Source organism: Cetorhinus maximus, chromosome 12 (assembly GCF_964194155.1).
Source record: "Cetorhinus maximus chromosome 12, sCetMax3.hap1.1, whole genome shotgun sequence".
Classification (NCBI taxonomy): domain Eukaryota; kingdom Metazoa; phylum Chordata; class Chondrichthyes; order Lamniformes; family Cetorhinidae; genus Cetorhinus; species Cetorhinus maximus.
Genome location: NC_135890.1, coordinates 99,129,803 through 99,155,204, shown reverse-complemented (window position 1 = coordinate 99,155,204; position 25,402 = coordinate 99,129,803). Strand labels below are relative to the sequence as shown.

The 25,402-nt window shown below is 42.9% G+C and overlaps 1 pseudogene; it reads left to right on the top strand.

The window, feature by feature from the left end:
* The first annotated feature begins 4,789 nt into the window (after positions 1-4,789).
* On the top strand, positions 4,790-4,877 carry LOC144688165 (U6atac minor spliceosomal RNA; annotated as a pseudogene).
* The last annotated feature ends 20,525 nt before the right edge of the window (positions 4,878-25,402 follow it).

The window sequence follows — 25,402 nt, the reverse complement described above, 5'->3', positions numbered from 1 at the left end:
AAGAGATGTTGACGGTGGTGATATTACCTAAAGGATGTGCTAATGGGGGCATTAAGGGTAGAAAACAGGACGAGCAAGTGGCAGATAGCCCTAGTGGGGGTGGGGGGAAGGGATCAAAATGGGCTAAAAGGTGGAGATGAAACAATAGAGCAAAATAAATTTAAAAATGGGAGGGAAAAGAAAAATATATTTGTTAAAAAATTATAAATTTTTGGAAAAAGGGGAATCGGAAAGGGGGTGGGGATGGAGGAGAGAGTTCATGATCTGAAATTGTTGAACTCAATATTAAGTCCGGAAGGCTGTAAAGTGCCATATCGGAAGATGAGATGCTGTTCCTCCAGTTTGCGTTGAGCTTCATTGGAACATTGCAGCAGGCCAAGGACGGACATGTGGGCATGAGAGCTGGGTGGTTTGTTGAAATGGCAAGCGACAGGGAGGTCTGGGTCATGCTTGCGGACAGACCGAAGGTGTTCCGCAAAGCGGTCACCCAGTCTGCATTTGGTCTCTCCAATGTAGAGGAGACCGCATTGGGAGCAGCGAATGCAGTAGACTAAATTGAGGGAAGTGCAAGTGAAGTGCTGCTTCACTTGAAAGGAGTGTTTGGGCCCTTGGACGGTGAGGAGGAGGGAAGTAAAGGGACAGGTGTTGCATCTTCTGCAGTTGCATCGAAGATGCCGTGGGAGGGGGATGAGGTGTAGGGGGTGATGGAGGAGTGGACCAGGGTGTCCCGGAGGGAACGATTCCTGCGGAAAGCCACCGGGAGGGTGGAGGGAAGATGTGTTTGGTGGTGGCATCATGCTGGAGTTGGCGGAAATGGCGGAGGATGATCCTTTGAACGCGGAGGCTGGTGGGGTGATAAGTGAGGACAAGGAGGACCCTATCATGGTTCTGGAAGGGAGAGGAAGGTATGAGGGCGGATGCGCGGGAGATGGGCCGGACATGGTTGAGGGCCCAGTCAACCACCGTGGGTGGAAAACCTCGGTTAAGGAAGAAGGAAGACATGTCAGAGGAACTGTTTTGGAAAGTGGCATCATCAGAACAGATGCAATGGAGGCGAAGGAACTGAGAGAATGGGATGAAGTCCTTACAGGAAGCGGGGTGTGAGGAGTTGTAGTCGAGTAGATGTGGGAGTCGGTAGTCTTGTAATGAATGCTTCATGCTCTCGTCTGTATGTGGAAAAATGTATTAATTTTGCTTCCAATTTCCACCCCTCCATCATTTTCACGTGGTCCATCACTGGCACTTCCCTTCCCTTCCTTGACCTCTCTGTCTCAATTTCTGGTGATAGACTGTCCACCAATATTCATTACAAGCCTACCGGCTCCCACAGCTACCTCGACTACAGCTCCTCACACCCCGCTTCCTTGCAGGTCCAAGCGCATCCCCAGGAGAAGCCTCTCATGAGTTGCCACTCACTCCATGGAGGAGGCGTTGCGCTCAGCCATGAGGGTCACTGCATTGTTCATGCTCCGAATGGACTCTTCCATCACGGAGACCATGGCACGCATTCCCCCATGTATCTCCGCCAGATCCTCCCACACACCCTGCTGGACTTCCAGCATCTTCTGCCTCAGGGATGACTCCAGAGGCACCGACTGAGCATGTTCCTGGTCCCCAGCATTCCTCTGACTGCCAGCGCCCTGGGCACTCTCTACCTCTGCCTGCACCTCAAGCAAGTGTGAAGTGCCCTCACTGCTGTGCACCGAGACACTAGACAACGATCTTATCCCCACTGAGGTGCTGGTATCTGCGCTGGTGCCTGCCTGGCTGAGAGGGTGTGACGCTGGTGCGTTTATATCTTCTGGGCCTTCAGGGGTCAGTGGCGGTCCCTCTGCCTCCTGAGTGTGGGCATACTCCGGAGAGACTGAAAGGAAGAACAAGGACATTTGATTAGTTGATTTCATTACACTGTTGCTGTACATGCTTGGCACCCAGATCAGGATGTGCTCCTCCTTCCATTATCAATGGGCCACCCATATTGGAGGCTGAAATCAATATACAGTCAACAGTGGAATGTTTGCACTGAGGGACATTGTGACCTCAGTGCACGGCACTCTTACCTCCCACTGGCACCCCAACCTCACTGCGGCCGGTTGACCTGGGCACATGGCGCCTCTCCAGCTCGAGAGCCTCCTACTTGTATCTGGTCGGTATGAGAAGGTGAGGCTGCAAAGCTGAGGTAAAGATCCAGGAAACTGGTGTTTCGCACAACAACAGAACATAGGTTCTGTAATGTACTGCGACAATAATTTCCTCAATATTCGCCATGCGTCGACTGTGTAACCACAGCGCTACTGCCAAAGATTGATTAAAGCATCGAGGAGAAAATTCCTCACAAAGATTTTCTAAAAATCTGGGGAAGTGTGTGTATGTGACATCTGTGAATTACTGATTGGTGGCTGTGCCTTTTCTGGAATTTCCTCCCTAAACCGCTCCCCCTCTCCCGCTTGCTTTCCTCCTCTAAGACTCTTCGTTAAAACCTACCTCTTTGCTCAAGCTTTTAGTCACCTGACCTTAATTGCTCCTTCTGAGGCTCGGTGTCAGGTTTTGTTTTATAATACCTCTGTGACTGGTCTTGAAATTTTATTATGTTAAAGGTGCTACATAAATACAAGATGTTGTTGGGGGCGGGGGAGGGTAGCTCATTTAACTAGAGTGTGGAGGCCTGCCTCCATGCCTTAATTGCCCCATACTTAATGTCAAGTGGTGCCCCTAAAGCTAACCAATTGCCTCTCGTTAATGGGGAGATATGCCCAGGTCCTTTGTGGACTACAGCTAATTACCATTATTGTTACCACACTCCACCCCCAATGACCATTACCACCATTACTCATGGAAAATCAAGGCAAAAGCGATTTATTTTCCAGTTAACATAGCATATATCAAAAATGGTTTGTTTTTATTGACTTTGGGGCACTTGGCATTGTTTCTTAGCAAACAGAAAATAACAGTTCAAGGTCACGAACTTTAAAAGCGTGGGTGAGATAGAATTTCCCTTTGTGGGCTCACTAATGCAGTTTTACTTTGCAACCAGTAAACCTGCAGTTCCCTTTTATCGGCAGAAAGCAGCTGGGGTTTAGGGCAGAAGGATGGTTTTCTGTGAAAACTGTGCCTGGGGATCCTGACAACCACCATTGGTTTTTTTTTACACAATTTGATTTGTGTAATACTGGGGAGCACCGAGACCATCAAATTCAAACAAAGAGTAAGCTCCTGACACACTTCCCTCTTGCTTCAGTTCTGACGCCGCGTGCCAGAGTATATTTTGTCTTCATTTGCTTAGGAAATCGAAAAAAAAACCCAGCCTTTGCAGAAATAATGTAGAGCAGAGCACAAAGTAAAACAAGCATGATACAGCTACAACAACTTGCATTTATGTCGCCTCTTTACCATGGTAGAATATCCCAAAGCAGGAAAACACAGGTGGCGAGGAGCTCTCACTTAACTGGAATTTACCATGAAAAATGTACACAGCAAAAAAGAATCAAGAGAATGGGTGTAGCAGTAGATTGAATGATTTTAAGAAGTGAGTAACCACAAACGTGCTTATCAGGTAATTCAGTTACGTGGAATAGTCTGAGAAAACGAAAGCCACTAACATGCACTGAGAGCACAACTTTTTCCTGCAGTGATGTGACGTGTGTTTATAGGAGTGTGAGTTTACCTGAAAATTAATGATTCTCTTCAATATAAAGTGCTTCTGGACAAGAACTAGAGTTACGTTAATGAATTAGAATATGTTGCTGTCAGCCATGGCTCATTATCTCACACTCAACTCGGTTTGGGAGCAACTGAGGATTAAATCTCACTCCAGACATCTGAGCCCGTAATTGAGGCTGACATTCCAGTGCGGTGCTGAGGAGTGATGCAGCCGTCAGAGGTGCCATCTTTTAAATGACATGTTAAACCGAAGCCCCCCACCATCCCATCTACTGTCTCTCAGGTGGACATAAAAGGTCTTATGGCTCTATTTAGAAGATTTAAGTTGCAGACTTTGGGTGGTTCATCAGGCATCTCTTTGGGACATCAATGTGGGAGATTTGCAATGTCATCTTAATTTCACAGTTGTTCTGCCTTGCTACTGGGTGTTATTTTGGCTAAGAGTGTGCCCCGTTAAATGTGTGGATTTAGCACACAGTTTTGAGGCTAACTGATTATAATTTAAACCTAGTTGCAGGCACTGAAACCGACAACTGCAGGTTTGGCACTTACCGGTGAGTGCTTATAAGATACGATCTTCCTGGAGTTGTTTACATTACTTCCACATACCCACTTCCACTAAAGACTCGTAGTGCACTGTGCCGACTGAAAGAAGCTAATACGGAAGGAACCTCAAGGACCTAGAGAGCGGATGCCCCAGTTGTTGGATGGGGTACTGGAGGCCCTGGTGAAGGACATGCTGAGGAGAGATACCTTCCACCCACAGGGCAGAAGTAATCCATCTCACTCTCCTGCCCCTCTCTCCTGTAGCAGCTAGTGCTACTCTACCTGGCCTCATGTCTCCTCCCATTATTCCTCCTGCAGACGAAGGGGAATCCCAGCAAGATGCTGATGACCAAGCATTCCCTTTCTCCTGGTCATTTCTATAAAGTGTCCTATAAAAGGTAGAGCAATGCAATAGTTACTCCTTTTAGGTGAAGTCCTTGGAGAATTTCCAGAATAAATATTGATGAGTGTTGGTGACAAAGTGTCCCAGGAATTCCTCCAATGTGTTTCAAAAATCCTCTTCAAACCAGCAAGTGAACATTAAAAGGTGATTTACTATTAAGTAGAGCTCAAAAATCTTCTGCAAGGATGGAAGGGGCCCTAGTGGCCTTACAATACACAAATGGTTAAGGCATTGCCATCTGCTTAGTGGCATGTAACCACGTTTAAAAAAAAATCTAGTTTATTCTCAATCAACTGTTCACTGTTAGGAGCGGGCACTAGTTCAAGGCCTGGCCACCAAAATACTGTGCAGCCTCTTAAATTACTTGTTAACACTCATTAAATTGGCAACCAGCTGCTTAACGATCCTCCCAAAATCTGTTATAAGCAACTCAAAAAGCACCAACTACTCTATATCTTGCGTGGTCTATCACCTCTGGCCTACATAGTTTACTATTTGTCATCTAGCTACCCAAGTGAAAATGCTACAGAGTGTGTGCTGAATGTCAGCACATTTTCTACACTGAGTGCCAAGCCCAACTTCCACGTAACATTTCAATCGTTCTAACTTTACATCAAAATAAAAGATAGCCCCCAATAGTTTGAGCTGACAATTATGAATTTCATCTCTGGGTCAGACTTGTCCAGGGCCTTGCAGCCGACATCTTGGAAGGGGTCTCCCTGCTGATCATACCTGCAGATACAGATGAAACTCTTCTCAGTTGGTTCAAACGTTTCCCCAAAGTTGGGACCAGTTAATAAGAATCTTGCAGTCGCTGAAACTCAATTTCTCTTCTGTTTCACCTTCACCAAACCTCCTTTTTTGACTTTTAAGTGCAGTAACTATGCTGATGTCAGTAAACTTGACAATCATTTTGCACCAAGCAACAGGTTTTCTGTTTCTTCATGAAAACCAGTTTTCAATTCAAATCAAAAACTGGAGTCCCTACACTCAAAGCATGGCACACTGTACTGTACACAAACTGCAGGTGAATAACAGCACTGTCAAATTCTTTAAATATATACAAATAATTCCATTCAACTGTTCTGAGCATCTCAGCATTAATAAAAACTACATCAGTGCCTAAAATCAAGAGACTTAACATTTCTCCACGTGCCACTTGCTGGCATTTATAATAAATCAATAATTATGGACGAAGGTGTGAATTCACAGTACATTAAAAAAACATGGGTATTATCTGCAGACCATTGAGCATTTCATTCCCATCCATTTCCTCTCCTTTTTTCTGCCTCCCTCATGTAAGACTGATGTTAGAGCACAGTTCAGTGCAATTCCCTCTACATGTCATATGTATATGGCTGCCACAAATGACCAATTTCTCTGCAAAGACTCAGTCATCGAGTAAAACAGCCTACAATTGCTGCGTAGGGCATGACTGCACCACCCAATCCCATCCTCATGTACATACACCTACTTTCCAGTTTAATTATCAAACATAGCAACATTGATTCAGTTTATTTTCTTCCACACCAGCCACTGGGTGTTGAGGCCACTTGTTGCTCCTTAACCATTGCTCAGGTTGAATTAATCTGAGTCAGCACAAAAAGGATTAATCATATACTTTCCTTATCAGTGCACCCCAATACCACATGTCGTGCATTATCAAGATGAGTCAGGTCATTAGATTGGGAGTTTTAATAAAGATCACTGGCTCTGCTTGGTGGAGGCTTGACCCTAATGTGCTCAGTGAAGCCACCAACTGATAAGAAAGATCATTTAAGCACTTCTGAGAATCACGAAGTAGAAAATCTTAAGTTTTCTAACTGGATCTGAGAGTGCGATAGTGCAGCAAAAGCTTTTCATCTATCTGACTATATCCATTTGATCTATGTTCCTAAAACTACACAAACATCAGAAGATTACCCTCAAATGTTTAAAGGCTACTTTAGATGGTGAAATATTTCGCATGACCCCTTAGTGTAGTCGCTTTCAATCAAATTATTACTGTTATGGAGGTGTTGATGTCAAATATTAAATTTAAATCTCATCTGCTGCACTCACATATGGACCTTTTTTTAAAAAAAAGGCAGTTTCTACTGTTAAAACAAAGGCACTGACTTAAGATGGCTGCCACAAGTCACCTGACAGTTGGGACTGCAAGTTGATCAAGCTCTAAAAGCTTCTAGAACTGGATTAAAATGAACATGCCTAGACCACATCCTTGTGGAATGTCACACCGGCCCTTGTCAAGACTTCCCTCAACACAGCAAGGACAATAAGGTCTCAGGCTGTCTCCAGGTCTAACAGGTAATAAAAGCGAACTCACAAAACTGATTTTGCATAAAACAGATTATGCACAAGGGAAGTGCTAAGGACCCCATCTGCCTCTATTGTATATTGATGGTTTGACCATGGGAGGTGGAAACCCCTTCGTTAACATGAATAATTTATTGTTTTCCATTGCATATCAATGGCCAGTTGTCACATGACTGAAACTCTGATTTTTGAAAGTCTTTTATTATAAAACCCTGCTGGCTTAGAGGCAGTCTAGGAAGAAACATGTGAAGGCAGTAAAAAGCTGTTTGCCTCTCTCATTCTCTTTCAACTGAGCTGCACCCTGCCTGCTTACATCGTAGTGAGGACAACATACAGAGCAATTCTAAGAAGACTTAAAATTCCAAAGCAGCATTTCCAGTGGGGATAAAAAGGACTACTGCTTTAAGAACTGCCTCAGCTATGAACATCAGCAAGGGACTCTGTGAACGCTTTATATCTGCCTTTTTTCATTGAATCTTAATTTGGCCAAAAGTTAATCTCCTCTACTTTGTAACTTACATTCCGACAGTCAGGATGTTGTTGACTTTTTTTTAAATAAGCATTTTATTATATCTACCCGGGTGGGTTTTTAGCACAATCCCTTACTTGTTTAAACTCAAAGGCTGTTGGACTGAGTTTTTTTGCAATCAGCATGTAAACAGTGAAGTACATACACTAAATTGGCACATTTATCCTTATAAATTTTTTTTAAAAACCCTGTTAAAATCAACCGAGGAGTGGGAGAAAAAGGGGGAGTCCTTGCACCCGTCCTCACCTGGTTGTAACATTGCACTTTGTGGCAGGAGTTTCTGTAAAATCATCTTTGAATGATGCAGCAGAGGAGGCCATTGTCCTCCCTGCTTGTGCTGGTTCTTTGAAAGTGCTGTCCAATTAATTCCAGTCCCATGCCCTTTCAATTTGTGTACATATTTAAACTTTACATCCCAGCTAATAAATTAGTGCCTAGATTTCACTGGTGCACATTACATGCATTTCAAAGCTATATTTAGGTCCATCTGTACAAAATGGTCCTGGGGAACAACAAAACAATCATAGCAGTGAGGCTACCAGTTATTAAAAAACAGAAAGTGCTGGAAACACTCAGAACATTAGGCAGCATCAGTGGAGAGAGAGAGAGAGAGAGAGTTAATTTTTCAGGGCAATGACCTTTCATTAAAACTGGAAAATGTGAGAGGCGTAACAGGTTTTAAGCAAGTACAGAGTCAGGGAAAAGAAGAAGGGGGTTAAAGAGCAAAATGGTGGAAGGCAGGAGAGATAAAATGACAAAAGGAATAATGGTGTAAGGCAAAAGGGAGTGTTGGAGAGTAATGATGATTACTGTAAAGTGGCTAATCAAAAGATGAAGTGTAGTTCCCTGAGTTTCCATTGAGTTTCATTGGAACAATGAAGGGGGCAGAAGTCAAGCAGGTCAGAGTGGGAGTGAATCAGTGAATTAATATAGCAAGTGACTAAAGGCCCATCATTACGCTTGCAGACTGAACGAAGGTATTCAGTAAAGCAATTGCCCAACCTGCAATTGGTCTCCCGAATTCATGAGCAACGGATACAGTACATAAATTGAAAGAACTACAAGTAAATCGCTGTTACACTTGGAAGGGCGAAGCAGCAGATGGAACAGCAAAACCAGCACTTGCATGGGAAGGAGAATGGGTATTGGAGGTGGTAGACCAGGGTGACGAACTTCTGGATGAAGTTTAAGGGTCGCTTTGGCAGAACCTAAGAGTGCAGGGGTGGGGTAGGGTGATGGTGGTGGTTGGGGGGGGGGGGGGAGTGCTGCTAGAGTTTTTCAGGACGCCAGAGAAAAGTCCGAAGAGGAGAGCACAAAGCGCGTGCGGTGAGTACTGAACATGCGCAAAGCTCCAACATCGCAAAGAATGGAAAATCAGCATTCTGGCCTCAAACAACCCAGGACACAAGACAACCAGCCCAATGCTGTAAAATCTGGGATGGTTGGTCAACCTGCCTCTATCATAGTTCTGGGAGAGAGCAGAAGTGTGGGAAATGGGATGGACACTGTTCAGGGCCCTGTTAACCCACAAGGGAGGGGAATCCTCAGTTGAGGAAAGACATGGCAGGGAAAACATATCAAGAGGACTGGTGTGGAAGAGAGTCCTGGCAGAACAGATGTGACAGAGGCAGAGAAACTGGGATAATGGAATAGAGAGCTTACAGGAAGCAGGATGGGAGGAAGTGTAGTCAAGCTAGCTGTGGGAGTAAGACTGCCAAGCTCAGCTATTCTGCATCATGAAGCTTCCCTCTAGGAGGCTTTGTCCGATTTGTTCATCATCCAAGAAGTTTCATTTAGAAGCAAAATCCCCACCCTCTTCTTCCATTTGAAAGTCATGATTTTTCTCCCCAAACTGGATTTCCTTCCTGCATTGTGAAAGCATTACAGAAGGAAAGGATATTCTAAATTCCAAGGAAGTATTCCATTTCAATTAATGACATTTGGGTCTTGTATTGGTAGCACATTCAGTCACCATCAGCAATGTGACCAACATCTTGCAGACCTGAGTAAAAAGTGTTGGCTTAAATCGAAACTGCCATTTATTGCTCATTAAATTTGGTGTTAACCAATTAGCCAGGAATCAGATCCAATCTAAAAATTTGTATTTAATGAGTAATAGGCATAATCTCACTACGAGATTCTTAACACATCAGCCACCATTTCAACTCAGCAGGTCTGATAGCATCTGTGGAGAGTATGGACTCAAAACGTTAACTCTGTCTTTCTCTCCACAGATGCTGTCAGACCTGCTGAGTTTTTCCAGCACTTTTTGTTTTTGTTTCAGATTTCCAGCCTCTGCAGTATTTTGCCTTTAGCCACCATTTTAACCTTAGCCATATTCTACACAGTCTTGTAAAATCTCCTCTTGATTCGTTTAGAATAGGACTGCAATTAGTGTCTCTACTCAAATCATTTTAGGGGCAAATGAAAATATTCACTGCTTCACAAAATGCATAAACATTTAAACGGTTTTCAACATCTGTCCAATTGTCTTTCTTCTTTCCTTATTCTATTAGTAAATGAGCTGACTCCCCTTCATTCAACCCCTTCAGTTGGTCACAACAAAGATTATTTAAAAGGGGTCCTTCCCCCTGTGGATAACTTTTCCCAGTCCAAATGCATTTTTTTTTTAAAATGGAGGAATCAATTTAACCAATCAAAGAAAGAGTAAGTTTATTAGTTGCTAGAGAAACCAGAGAAAAATAATAAAAACACAACACACATACACACACAGATCAGAAATGAGAAGTTAAGAGTCCAAATAAAAATTAAAGATATGTTAAGCACTCTCTGGCTTGTCCATGAGGCACGGATGCCAAAGCGTTGCGGCCGTTAAGTTGGGCGACTCAGGTAGAGCTGACTTTGGCAGTGGTATTGGAGACACTTGGTTCTGCTGAAGAAGCTGTCCTATTTCCTTTTTGATTTGCCTCCAGCAACAGAGGTAGAAAGAGAGAGACTTCGCCTGCAACTGCAGGGGCAACTAGTTGGTCTTCTTGTGCTGTCACTCTCACAGCACAATAGCACTGCTCTGCAGCTAGCTTTTTAACCCATTTTTCTGTGTATATTCCTGTAAGGGGGGAAAAAAAATCATGTCTTGCGACCAGAGTCTCTTTTAGTTAATCTCTGGCCATTTTATCCATTCTGAGATAGGAATCAACAGATGGATTTTAGATACCTGCTAAGACACAGTAATCAGTTTTTTTTGTCTCTGCAACCACAGGAGATTAAAGATCAGTCTTTTGCATCTTTCTTATCTCCTTTTCAAGTGTCACTGCTTAAAGAAGGCCATGACACCTTTCCAGGTGTGACATTTCATGTTCTCTCAGGACAGTTCTGCCAGTATAATCCACATTGGAGTTTTCCAGAAAGAGGTCACTTTACACCATCAGCCATCTTTTGCTCAGTGTCCTTGCTTGTATTTCTTTAAAAGCACACACATCTTCCTTAAAAAGATCAATATGTCCGTAAGCAATTTGTGGCTGTAATTTGCCTTTCTTGATTATATTGTTGCATTCTCTATATCTCTAACAGACAAGTGGTAGGATAAATAAAATTATCCATATCACATTTTGGGAAGCAGTATTCCAAACTTTGGGGAGAACTACCAATGGATAACTGAAATGGGATTGCTCCAGGGTAATTTTTAAAGATATAAAACTAATCCAAGATATCCATTCATATTTTTTAATGTCTCCCTTTCCACATCCACCAGCAACACACACAGCCCTTAACCTCAGCCAGCATGCTTTATTCCAAAAAGAATGATTGAGATGGAGGCCATGGAGGACTTGTAATGGTAAAATGGGCTCAATATTTTGGTGTCAGGAGTTCTAGCCAAAAAGTTGGTTGAAGACTCAAAAGTCTCCTTAAAAGCAAGTCATTTCCATGCTGAGTGACCTGGAGCTAGAATTAATGGTTTGTGGATTGAGAGATACATGATGCAGCTCCTTTAAAACAGGAATTTTAGTTTACTAGGTTCTGTGCCAGTCATCAACACCAACAGCAACAAATCACTCCAGAGTGCCAATGGAAGTACATCACTTGGACTAAAATCTAGAAAGCCACTATACATACAGATAACATCCCTGAATTTGCTGGCTATATTCAGCATTAAAGAAACTGAGGACACTCACATTTAGCACATGTGCTGTTTATGCGCCTTAATACGTCAATTGTAAGCATGTTCAATGTTTTTGGCAGTTTTGACGATCTAGCAGTCCAAAACCATGGAGTTTATTTGCATAAGCACCACCCACCTGGTGGAGCTCTGCTCAGAATATCCTGCTTTTTACTGCAGTACTCTCTGTGGGAAAGTGAGAACCATATAAATCAAGAGCAGCTGCCCACCACCACCCCTACTCCAAAGATATTCAGGCATAATCTAATTATTCAGGTGGATGAGGACCAAGCTGATAAACTCAATCACTCTAGACAATGGACCCTGGCTGAAGAGGGCCTCACCAACCATCTTACTCTAATCACTTTAAATAACGGACCCGAAATGAGCTTATAACGACCATTTTTGGTAACTGGTTAGTTTGTGAGGGAAGGTCATGTGACAGCAAGTTAGTCCTTTGTGTTAAAAGGCACCGATTCCCAGAGTCAGAATGCAGAAAGGCCATGTGGGGATAACAGAATGGAGAAGACTCTTGGTCCCTTTCTCTCTCTGGCCATTCTGCAAGCATAACCTGCCTGTATTCTGACCAGTCAAACATCACAAGCAGAGTCTTTAACAACAACCAAGCAGCTGCTGACTCCAGGAGAAGGAGATGGGCGATTGCCTGTCCACATTGTAAATTGCCTTAGCGCAGAATCTGGAAGATCACTGAACCTAGCCTGAAACCTTCCAAGTCGTCAACCTACAGGAGCTATATATGATTGTCTCAGTTTTGGGACTCTCAAAACATTCACCTAACCTCCCTCTTTTTGCATCTTACTTCTGTTTGTGTGTGAACCTCTTGAATGTATGTGAGAGAGTGAGTTGGAGTTAAAAAAAATTTTTTTTAAACATATCAGGTGTTTAAGTACGATAAATATTACTTCTTTTCCTTTTAAAACTTTCAAGATAATCTGTCTGTGTGTGTCTTTTACACTCACAGCACTTCAACAGTTAAGCATTCACCGAACTGGCAAGCAAATTCTTTTAAAACATCTGTTACAGTCAACCGAGAGGTGGAAAGAGAAGGGAGCCATTCTACCCACTTCTGGCTGTAACAAGCATGGTTGCCCAAAGGCTGCCATTGCACATCTCTGACCCACCTCACCAAACACCTTCGGCCTTGCTCACTGCCAAGTCTACCTGTCACTATCAAAGTGACAGCTGTCCGGAATTGTTTTGGGGGATCTAGCTGAAGTGCCACATCATCCCTCCTTTCTTTTAGTGGAAAAATTCACAGCTCTCCACCTCAAGTGTGAAAAAAAAATTCAAGGAAAGAGAATCTGGGGCATCCCCCTGCTACCCAAGTGCTGTAATAAACACTGCACTACTGGCTGACTTACCCAGAAAATCTACAGGTGTCTCCCTCTGGTGGTGAGTAGCATAACTTTCCAATACAACAGATATTGAGGAAATTCAAAGTCAATATCATATAATCTCACTCCTGGGATGTTTATACTTTCACAGAAGGGTAATCAACTATATTTTACCACTTTGTCAGAGGCTTACACAGTGATGTTAGTACAGAGTCAGAGGAGGTTATCAACCTTCACCACAGCCCATTAAGTGACAGAAAGGAAGAAGGGGGGAGGCGGGGGTGGAGGGGGTTAAAAAAAATCAGCTGCCATCACTCTAAATGGGATAGATTCAGATCTGATCTGGTAGCTCAAAACTGGGTATCCATGAGGCAGTGTGTGCCATCAGCAGCAAAAAGATAAAACTAAAGGCTCTGAATCTGAATGCGCATAGCACTCATAAAGTAAACAGATTGATAGCATACATTGGGTAAATAAATATGATCTGATAGCCATTACGGAGATATGGCTGCAGGATTTTCAACCACAATCTGTAAACTCATGGATCAGCATATCCCTCATTCTACCATTACCACCAAGCCAGAGGACCAACCCTGGTTCAATGAGGAGTGTGGGAGTGCATGCCAGGTGCATACCTGGAGTTGAGGTATTAACCTGGTGAGGCTACAACACAGGACTCCATGCACGCTAAACAGCAGAAGTAACATCTACAGACAGAGATAAGTGATCTCAAAACCAGGTGATCAGATTGAAACTTGGCATTCATACAACATCCAGTCGTGAATGGTAGTGGATAGTTAAACAACTAACTGGGGAAGATGGTTCCACCAACATCCCCATCCTCAATGATGGGGGAGCTTTGCACATCAGTGCCAATTGCCCCATCTCAACCAGCCTTCTTGAGGTCCCCAGCATCAAAGATGCCAGTCTTCAGTCAATTTGATTCACTCCACGTGATATCAAGAAATGGCTGAAGGAACTGGATACAACATCTCAGCTGTAGTACCGAAGACTTGTACCCCAGAACTAGCCACACCCCTAGCCAAGCTGTTCCAGTACAGCTACAACATTGACATCTACTCAACAATGTGGAAATTTGCCCAGGTATTCCTTGCCCACAAAACGCAGGACAAATCCAACCCAGGCAATTACTGCTCTATCAGTCTACCCTCAATCAAAAAGTGATGGTAGGAGTCATCAACAATGCTATCAAGTGGCACTTACTCACCAATGCTCAGTTTGGGTTCTGTCAGGTCACTCGGCTCCAGATCTCATTACAGCTTTGGTCCGAACATATACAAGAGCTAAATTCCAAAAGTGAGGCAAGAGTCATCAAGGCAGTTTTTGACTGAGTGTGGCATCAAGGAGCCCTAGTAAAATTGAAGTCAATGGGAATTGGAGGGAAAATTCTCATTGGTTAGTCACAACAGGCTTAAAATGAAGGCGATTGTGGTTGTTGAAAGCCAATTCTCTCAGTCCCAGGGCATCACTGCAGGACTTCCTCAGGGTAGTGCTCTCACCCAACCATCTTCAGCTGCTTGCACCAAAGACCTTTCCTCCAGCAGAGGTGGGATGTTCGCTGATGATTGCAGTGTTCAGTCTCATTTGTAATTCCTCAAATAATGAAGCAGAGCATGCCCACCTGCAGCAAGACCTGGACAACATTCAGATAAGTGCCAAGTAACATTCATGCCACACAAGTACTAAGCCATTGTTTCCCAAACTTTTTCCCACTAAAAGCATTTTAATGCTTGGAAAATTGGAATTGGTGTGACCCCAGCGAGAGAGCAGGGTTGGGATGGGCGGGGGGGTGGGGGGTGGTGAGGAATCGAGATTTGTTGACTGCAGTGGAGGAGTTAGAGTTGTTGAATAAGGGACAATGGTTTGTCCACAACCGTTTAAGGTTCTGATGGCACCTAGGAACAGAATCGTGTGCACACATGTAACGGAGCCTCAGCACTAATCCCAGGACTGTCCGGCCAGAGTCTCTACTCGACAGTTGCCATTGATGCCTTAGCACCCACAACCCCAGATGATAGCCCCTGGGAATCCCTGTGCTAGGCAATGACCATCTCCAATACGAGAGAATCCAACCATCTCCCCTTGACATTCAACAGCATTACAATCAATGAATCCCTCACCATCAACATCCCAGGGGCTACCATCGACCAGAAACTCAGCATAACCAGCCACATTAATAGAGATAAATAGAAATAAATAATTAGAGAGGGTTTAAAACTAAATAGTGGGGGCAAGGGGTCAAATATGAAAAGATGTGGTATAGCAAAGTGTAGAGGCAAGGTAAGAGGAGAATAGTAATATGGGAAATGAGGGTTAGAGAATGGCAGGAAGGGACAAAGAGGAAAAAAACCTAAGAATGCACCAAGAATCAAGACTAAAGGTCACAAAGATAACAAAAAGATAAAACTAAAGGCTCTGAATCTGAAATCGCATAGCATTCATAAAGTAAACAAATTGATAGCGTACATTGGGTAAATAAATATGACCTGATAGCCATTATGGAGACATGGCTGCAGGATGATAAGGATTGTGACCTGATTATTGAGGATTAAATGACCTTCAAGAAGAATAGGAAGCTAGGTAAATGTGGAGGGGTAGCGCTGTTAATCAAGGATGGCATTTGTGCAATAATTAGAGATGACCTTAGTTCAGGAGATCAGGATGTAGAATTGGTTTGGGTGGAGATGAGGAATAGTAGGGGAAAGAAGTCACAAGTGGGAGTGGTCTACAGGTCCCCTAACAGTAACCACAAAGAAGGACAAATAATGCAAGAAGAAATATTGGGTGCTTGTGATAAAGGGACAGCAATAATCATAGGTGACTTTAATCTACATATAAACTGGAAAAGTCAGATTGGCAGTAGTAGCGTGGATGAGGAGTTCATAGAATGTTTGAGATAGTTTCTTAGAGCAGCATGTTCTGGAACTAACCAGACAGCAGGTTATATTAGACATGGTATTGTATAATGTGACAGGATTAATGAATGACCTCAGGGTAAAGGCACCCCTAAGTAGCAGTGACCACAATATGATTGAACTTTACATCCAGTATGAAAGGGAGAAGAATGGGTCTAAGACTAGTATTTTAAACTTAAATAAGGGCAACTATGTGGCATGAAAGCTGTGCTAGCTGAAGTTAACTAGGATCTAGGCTAGGCGATAGTTCAATAGAGCTGCAGTGGCAGACATTTAAAGGGGATTTTTCAGAATACTCAGAATATTCTGAGTATTCAGAGTATTCCTATTATAAAGAAAAATCCTAAAGGGAGGATCCACCATCCATGGTTAACTAAGAATTTAGGGAAAGGACCAAACTTAAGGAAAAAGCATATAACTGCACAGAGATGAGTGGTGGCAAGTCAGCTTATTGGTCAGAGTATAAAGAAAGGCAGAGAAGGTCTAAAAGGTTAACCAGGAGAAAGAAATTAGAGTATGAGAGGAAGTTAGCTAGAAATGTTAAAATAGATAGCAAGAGTTTCTACAGGTATTTAAAAAGGAAAAGAGTATGTAAAGTGAGTACTGGTGCTCTTGAGAGTGAGAATGGGTAGTTAATAGTAGATAAAAAGGAAATGGCAAATGAAATGAACAAATATTTTGCTCCTGTCTTCACTATAGAGGATATTTTAAAAATTCCAGTAATAGCTACTTGTTTAGGAGGTGGAGGGGAGAGAGGAACTTGGTGAAATTACAATCACTAGGGAAGCAATACTAAACAAACTGATGAAGCTGCGAGCTGACAAGTCTCTGGGTCCTTATGGACTTCGTCCTAGGGTCTTAAAGGAGGCAGCTAATAAGATAGTAGATGCAATGGTGTTGATTTTCCAAAATTCCCTAGATTCTGGAGCGGTTCTATCGGACTAGAAAGTAGCAAATATAACCTTTTCAAGAAGGGGCGGAGGCAGGAATCCAAAGGCCAGTTAGTCTGATGTCTGCCGTGGGGAAGATGTTAGAGTTGATCATTAAAGAGGTTAAGGCTGGGCACTTTGAAAAACATGAGGTAATCAGGAAGTGTCAGCCTGGTTATGTGAAAGGGAAATCATGTTTAACCAATTTATTAGAGTTCTTTGAAGGTGTAACATGTGCTGTGGATAGGCCTGTAGACATACTGTACTTGGGTTTCCAGAAGACATCTGATAATGTGCCACATCAAAGGTCATTGCAGAAAATAAAAGCTCATGGTGTAGGGGGTAGCATATTAGCCTGGATAGAAGATTGGCTGGCTGGCTGGCAGAAACAGAGTATGCATAAATGACAGAGGAGGTTCACGAGAACGATCCCAGGAATGAAAGGGTTAACATATGAGGAACGTTTGAGGACTCTGGGTTTAGAAGGATGAGGGGGGATCTGATTGAAACTTACAGAATACTGAAAGGCCTGGATAGAGTGGATGTGGGGAAGATTTTTCCATTAGTAGGAGAGACCAGGGAGGGCACAGCCTCAGAGTAAAGGGAAGACCTTTTAGAACAGAGATGAGGAGAAACTTCTTTAGCCAGAGAGTGGTGAATCTATGGAATTCATTGCCACAGAAGGCTGTGGAGGCCAGGTCATTGAGTGTATTTAAGACGGAGATAGATAGATTCTTGATTGGTAAGGGGATCAAAGGTTACGGGGAGAAGGCAGGAGAATGGGGTTGAGAAACTTATCAGCCATGATTGAATGGCGGAGCAGACTCGATGGGCCAAATGGCCTAATTTCTGCTCCCATGTCTTATGGTCTTATGATCTAAATGGGTCTTTGTCTGATTGGCAGGATGTGACTAGTGGGGTCCTGCAGGGGGCTCAACTTTTTTACAATTTACATCAATGACTTAGATGAGATTAGCAAAGGCTTGGTAGCTAAACTTGCAGATGACACAAAGATAGGTAGTAAGTACGCTGTGAAGACGACATAAGGGGTCTGTCGGCAGAAATAGATAAATAAGGTGAGTGGGCAAAAATCTGGCAGATGGAGTATAATGTGGGAAAATGAGAAGTTTTCACTTTGGCAGGAAAAATAAAAAAGCAGATTATTACTTAAATGGAGAATGACTGCAGAATTTAAAAGTGCAGAGGTGTTCTCGTGCATGAGTCACAAAAAGTTAGCATGCAGGTACAGCATGTAATCAGGAAGGCTAATGGATGTTATCCTTTATTACAAAAGGAATTGAACATAAAAGGAAGGATGTTATGCTTCAGTTATACAGGGCATTGGTGAGACTGCATCTCGAATACAGTGTGCAGTTTTGGTCTCCTTATTTAAGGAAGGATATAAATGTGTTGGAGGCAGTTCAGGGGAGATTTACTAGATTGATAGCTGGAATGAGTAGGTTGTCTTATGAGGATAGGTTGGACAGGCTGGGCTTGTTTCAACAGGAGTTTAGAAGAGTGAGGGATGACTTGATTGAAGTATATAAGATCCTGAATGATCTTGACAAGGTGGACGTGGAAAGGATGTTTCCTCTTGTGGGTGGGTCCAGAACTAGGGGGTACCCTAAAATTAGGGGGTGCCTTTATAGGACAGAGATGTGGAGAAATTTCTTCTCACAGAGGGTTGTGTGACTTTGTAACTCCGCCTCAGAAGGCAGTGGAAGCAGGGTCACAATGTTTTTAAGGCAGAGGTAGATAGATTCTTGTTAGGTAAGGGAATAAAGGTTATCTGGGTAGATGGGAATGCAGAACATGAAACACAAACAGATTAGTCATGATTTTATTGAATGGTAGAGCAGGCTCAAGCAGCCGAATGGCTTACCTCTGCTCCTATTGTGTGTGTTTGTATGTACTGTGGTTGCAAGAGCAGGTCAGAGGCTAGGAATTCTGCGGCGAGTAACTCTCCTCCCAATTCCCCAAAGACTGTCCACCATCTACAAGGTGCAAATCAGGAGTGTGATGGAATGTTCCCCCACTTTTGAATGAGTGCAACTTCAACAACACTCAAGAAGCTCAACACCATCCAGGAGAGAGCAGCCCATTTGATTGGCACCCTAACCACCACCTTCAACATTCACTCCCTCCAACATTCCTTCAGTAACAACTGTGTGCCATCTACATGATGCACAGTAGCAACTCACCAAGGCTTCTTAGGCAGCAGCTTCCAAACTTGCCCTAAATAACATTCCTAATTCAACCAATACCATTACAGAGAAACAATGATCTGGTCATTTATCTCGTCATGCTCCAGACAATACTTCACAATTTTGAACACAACGGGCTATTAAAATGGCCATTGTAAATTATGTGACCTTTAGTATTCTGCTAGGATTCATTTCACATTCATCTCGACACACATCAAAACATGATGTTTCGTTTGTCCATAGTGAAATGGAAAGACGAGTCAGCTGGAATGTTATAAGTTCTTTGTTCAAGGATAGACCATCAACAAAAAGGGATGTGTGAATTTTCCAGAATGGCTGTGAATGTCCATATTTAATCCTGGTATTTTCTCGAGATTCATGACCGTCTGTCTGAATGGTCCCTCATGCAAACTAGAGATGAATTTCATGTGTCAAACACAGGAAGTGTAACCAACACACTGCCTTTCTGGGACATAAGACTTTGAACTTGTACAGGTAACATGATGGGCACAGTCATGTTTTTCTGTCTGCTTTTAAAAAAGCAAAAGCTGCAACAGAGTTCCATCCGAGCCCACCAGAAAAGCGATCAACCAGCTGCAAGTCAACTAAGCAGCCAAGTTAATAAACCGCAATGACTTGAAAGTGCGAGAAGGACTCTCCCCCAGCCTGTTCCAACTTCAAAATCACCTGAAAGCCAACCTCCTGGCAATTCAACTACAGGAAGCCTCACACCTTACTGAGAATCCTCTGCTTTCAAGACCTTCACTTTAACTAAAAGCATCAACTCATCTAAAAAACTACAGGCCTGCCATGAAAGAGAGACTGAAACAATTATACATTGTAATCGTATTTTTTTTCTTCATCCATATCTAATCTTTGTGTGAGCGATAGTGTGCGAGAGTCAACTGAGAGTGACATCACATTTTAAATCTCTGGGGCAAGTGTGGGATAGTAAATAACCTTTATCTTAAAACTCAAAAGAGCTTGCTGCTGGAATTATTTAAACTGGGACAAGCACTCTGAGGGTAAGAAAATACACACGTACCTCACGTACAAAACACATTTTCACAGACAGAATGTGTTTTCTCTTACTGTCCGTGACCAATCTCATTGCTGTTTGTAGAACTTTACTGTACAACATGAGGATTTGAAGGCACTTTATAAGTGCAAGTTTTCTTTCAGAGAATTATGAAATTAAAACAAGTTTGCAAATGAGGATATAGCTAACATATGAAGTTACTGAAGTCAGTGTTTAGATCAGAGACTTACATGGCTAAAAATTCAATAAGGCCTGTGAGCAGGAGCGGGAGCAGGGATTGTGATACACGATTATCCCCGATGCCTGGTGAAGGTAATGCAAGCAACATGCAAGCTTCATGCTGCCGCTAGTCACCATGTTTTGTGGCATGCTGCCAGTATTATACGCACTGTGGGCGGAATGCAAACTTTGCAGAGGGTCCAGTTGTGTGCGCGGCGAGCACAAGTTAAACTTCTTAAAGTCAGCCTGCATCTCTTAAGGGCGAGGTACATTCAGGTTGCTGAAGCTGGTGCAACTGTCTCTAAACATTTTTCAGGAAAAGGAATAAGACTATAAATCTAGCAACAAGCCAGAGTGAGAACTCCCAGGTTCCTTGATGTGGTGCTGCAGGCCTTAGTCCAGGAGGAGTGAGAGTATGTTTCCACAGGGAACCAGCACTCCCTCCATGCACATATTACGAAGGAAATGGGAGCAAGCAGCCATGGTGGTCAATTCAAGGAATTGAACTGCAGTGAAGGTGGTTTAATGACCTCACATGGATGGTCAAGGTCAGTGAGTGCAGCTTCAAGTAATATCTCCTACCCGCTACACAATGCACCACATCTCCATTACTCAGTCATCAAGGCTCATGGCTAACATGCAGATACACCACCTCGCCCTCACACTCAGCAATGCTGCAAGCCTCACATCCACATCTTGCAGCTTCCACACATTCCCAGCTATTAACTAGGCTGTATTTTCTGCCAATGCTGCACATGCACAGTTCTACTGTTTCTCTGCCATGTTCAATGTTTCACAGAATCACTCAGCTGTGAGCACATCGTATCAGTCTGGCAGCAGAATGGGATTTCATGGACCTAACACTGCTGGATTTAAATTCATAGTGTCACAGAGGAAAAGAAACTTTTGCATCATTTTAATACAGAAGTGAATGCAATAATTTAAAGCAGCAAACTAACGAACAGAAAATCTTGGAGACACTCGGACAGCATCTTGCGCTGAATGAATGCCTGCAGAGTTTTGTGTTTCTGAGTCGTAGCATCAGCAATATTTTTCTGATCTCTTTTGTTAATGATGGCTCTTTGACAATTATTCAATATAACTGGAAGCAGGGCCAGTCATGGTGAGAGTGCAGCTATTGTTTGATGCCCGTGCTGATTGAATATCGTTAGTGGAAATGTAATTATTTAATAATTTTTTCTGCCATTCAACTGTGGTTACAAAATATTAAGAATCTTAAGATGTTAAGAACTACATATGTTTCCTGCCTGCAAAACCCATGTTTTGGGTGCACCAGAGTGCTGTCTGCGCAGACCAGGGCGCATGTGCTCATATGTGCAGACACCCATATTGCATTGGCAGGAGACAGTGATTCAACTATGACAGGCGCATCACCCAAACACAATGCAACATACTCACTTTACTGTTCCCTCTATTGTGCAGGACAAGGTGACAAGCAGCAGAGAACCAGTGGCGTAAAGGCAAGCCTACATCCTAAGCCTCTTGCAGGAGATGGTGCTGCAAATTATTGGACCAGAAATGACGGAGGCCATTTTTCTTGACGACATCAAGAACATTCAGAACATTGGTATGTTCCTGCTTTATGCACCTTCCAAGATCCCATTTCACCCTCATCCTGCTATCTGTTGTAAAGTGCAAGTTGCAGATGAAATGGCAATGGACCACTTTCACCCAAACCCTCTCCCTCATCTTCTGCCTTTTTGTTCTCGAATAGCCAAGAAATGCTGCCTGGCCAGCATAGTGCAGTCTCACCATGAAGAGTCTCAGCAAGAGCAGAAATCTGACAGAGAAGCACCATCACTTGATCTGACACTCCTAGCCACCAGCTCAGATACTTGTACTGCACATACTTTAGAGGGCAGTGCGGAGATGAGATCAGGTCATGGTGAAACTTCAGGCACTGGAACTCCCTTCCTAACAGCTCTGTGGATGTACCTACAGCACATGGATTGCAGAGGTTCAAGAAGGCAGCTCACCACCACCTTCTCAAGGATAACTAGGGATGAACAATAAATGCTGGCTTAGCCAACAAAGCTCACATTCTGTGAATGAATTTTTTAAAAAAGTAGGTTGCAGCCAGGCCAGGAGGAAAGGATAACATGTGTCAGCTCACAGGAGGGCAAGGTCACAGAGGAGTTCTGCTGCAGAGAACTCAGATGAGGACTTTAATGGGGCAGCATACAGGAGAAGGTTGATGGGCAGCCTATGTACGTACAACACAGAGATGCGTGGTGCATTGACAAGCCTGTCAGAGCCCGTTGTCACTGTCAAACAGCACGAAAGAGTCCAGCTCCAACTTGGTAGAGATTCACGCAGAACTTGGAACCCACCCTTTCTAGCATGGAAATGTTGGCTCAACTGCACAATATGCATTATTTTTGGGTTGGCAGGTTCTAATTAGTAGGATACGGCAAAGATCAGTGCTTGGGCCTCAGATATTTATAATCTATAATAACTTGGATGAGGGGACTGAGTGTAATGTATCCAAGTTTGCTGGCAATATGAGGTCAGGAGGATGCAAAGTGATAGAGATAGGTTGAATGAATAGGCAAGAACATGGCAGATGAAATGTAATGTGGGGAAAGTTGAAGTTATCCCTTTTGGTCAGAAAAATAAAAAAGCAGAATATTTTCTCAATGCTAAGACTGAGAAATGTTTGTATTCAGAGGGACCTGGGTGTTCTTGTACATGAATCATAGAAAGCTAACATGCAGGTACAGCAAACAATTAGGAAGGCAAATGATATGTTAGCTTTCGTTAAAAATAGATTGCAGTATTAGAGTAATGAAATCATGCTACAATTATACAGAGCTTTGGTAAGGCCACACCTGGGGCACTGTGCGCAGTTTTGCCCTCCTTACCGTAGGAAGAGCATACTTGCCCTAGGAGTGCAAAGAAGGTTAACTAGATCCATTCCTAGGATTCAGAGGCACCCTGCGAACAAGAACTGAACGTTACCAGTGTACAAAATTATACTTTAATTAGAAATTATGGCCTAGTTATGGCTCTTGTTATAGGGTTGATCTTCCAGGCAACTTTTCTTGGTGGAAACATTGAATTTTATTTACAAAACAGCAGCTACATGTGTGCAAAAGAACTCCTCTCTTAGAGGTTCCCCATGTTGCTAACCCATTGGTTTACACAGATCATATGATCTTACAACACTGGATTATTCTTAAAGCTACAGTCCTACGTCTATCAAAACTATAATTACTACATTCCTCCCCCTTTAATTTTTCTGTACATTTTGTATTTACAAGGATATTTCTCTCATGACATTGTAATTTCATGACTTGTGTAAATATTGTAAGTTCAGTCTTTCCGGTGGTTTCCTGATCCATGTGGAACGCCATAGCTCCACAACTTCTGATTCTTTGGCAGGAACCACATTATCAGGTACCTCTCATTAGGCACAGGCAGTTCAGTGCCTTCCACTCCAACAGAGACATCGGGCAAGTCTATCCTTGTTTGAGCAACTTCAACAGGAACCACAGGTTCAGCAGTGGTTACAGGTGGAACATCATTTTGTTGGGCTATCTCCCTTCTTAAATGATCCACATGCTTATGCGTAATCTGGCCCTCCACTTCCATGTGGTATGACAATGGTCCAGTCACAGAGCTTACTTTACCAGGTAACCACTTCGGTCCTCCACCGAAATTCCTTACATATACTGCTTCTACAACAGTAAATTGTCACTCACGACTATGCAAATCATGAGTCGCTTTTTGGTTCCCTTCACTTTTTGCCACCTTCCCCTCCAAATTGGGAAGTATCAGACTTAGTCTTGTTCAAAGACGGTGTCTCATCAGTAATTCTGCATCCTCTTCCTAAATGTCGTCTTCTTCCTACCACCAAGTTTAGTCTCGGCCTTCTTTTTGACTTCACTGTCAGCCAGACTTCTCTCAGGTGAAATCTCAACTTGTCTTAGTTCGGTAGTTGAGCTATCCATGATTTCATTATCTACTCACATCTTGGAAAATTCTACGGCTGTTGTTTTCAAAGCCTCTTTAGCTTCTTTCAGCTGATTCTTCAGCTCTTCTGTCTCTTTCTTGCATCTGTTGGCTTCCTCCTGGAACCTTGAACATTGCTGCGTCTTCTCTACCAACTGGTTCTTCAGTTTGTGCAGAGTGACATTAAATTCTTCCTGTTTTTCTTCATGATTTTCCACAGGTACAAACTTTGACCTGAGGGTCCTTGTCGTGTGTGAAGGTCTTTCAACAGGTTTCCGTTTTCTTTGCAAAACTCACTCGCTTAATCTTGAATTCTGTAATTCAGCAGAGTCTCCTTGAGTTTCTTCTGCTGTTCTTCCATATCGCTGTTCAAGACAGTCTTCATTTCTTCAGGTTGCTGAATGGCTACACATTCCTTTTTCATCCAGTTGCAGTCCTTGGACTCTCCCGTCTCTTTCTGAAGTACCTTGCCTTGTTCCTTTTCCAACTCAGGAACTCTTCCTGCTTCCTTTTGAAATCTCACTGGCCAAGCAAGGTTAATTTTCCTCATCCAATTTTGACCTAGAAGGCTTGGTTCTCTACCTTCTAATACCATCCCTGGTAGTTGTGCTGTTTGGTGTCTATAATAAACAGTTACTCTGGTGATACCTTTTACCTGTATTGCTTCGCCTTTGTACATTTTCAACTTGGCAGGGATTTGTTCCAAATTTAATCATTGAGCACCTTTATTTAAATATCTGAAAGTTTGTTCTCCTAGTATAGTGGTAGAAGCACCAGTGCCTACTTCCATTTTTAAGGATTTACCATTCACTTGCAATGTGACAGTAATTGGCTCTGTCTTCCCAACTTTCATGTTGGATAAGGAATAAATGTCAGAATTGGTTGTTTCTGGCTCTTCCACACTATATACTTCATTGGACTGTTTGTTTGTTGCCTGGAAGCCTGTTTTAATCTCGCTTTGCAATGTGCAAATTTTGTGACAAAAATTACACTCCACTTTATTAAATTGCCAAACATTAGGAGTATGACTGTTTCCACGTCAATAAAAATTAGTTTTCGAATTTGCTGCTAAGCTGTTTCCTCTAAATTTTCGGATAGCGGGGGTGGTTTCCCGCTTCACGGCGAAGTCCCGGCTTTTCGCACTTTTGGCTGATCATTCCTCCCAACTAGGAAAATG